Below are 395 nucleotides of genomic sequence, written 5' to 3'. Positions count from 1 at the left end.
GCGACCAGATCCTTTTCGACAACAAGTTGCATCCGGTGCATGGCAAGAATGCTCCGGTCCAGTCGGAACGTCTGCCATTCGGCTACCGCTCGTATCATGGTATCGACCTTGGGACGACCGACGATGAGTTTCCTCGCCCAGCATGCCCCAGTGCGACTGCTTCACAGCCGCAGCAGCAATAACAGTAATCGTCTCCGAACTCGTACGCGCGAGCTACGAAAGTTCCGCCGAAACAAACCTCGCTCCAGAAGGCTGTCGGGGAAGCTAAGAAACGGGATGGTCAGCTCCTGAGCGGAGCTGAACATGGTCAACAAACTGCTGCCAACCAACTTGCGAAACGTCCAAGCAACCGGGACGATGCACTGTCGATTTCATCCTTTAATGACTCGACCAAT

Source organism: Plasmopara halstedii (assembly GCF_900000015.1).
Source record: "Plasmopara halstedii genome assembly, contig: Scaffold_322, whole genome shotgun sequence".
Lineage (NCBI taxonomy): Eukaryota > Oomycota > Peronosporomycetes > Peronosporales > Peronosporaceae > Plasmopara > Plasmopara halstedii.
The sequence above is the reverse complement of the archived record's forward strand: the minus strand, read 5'-3'. Positions refer to the sequence as shown.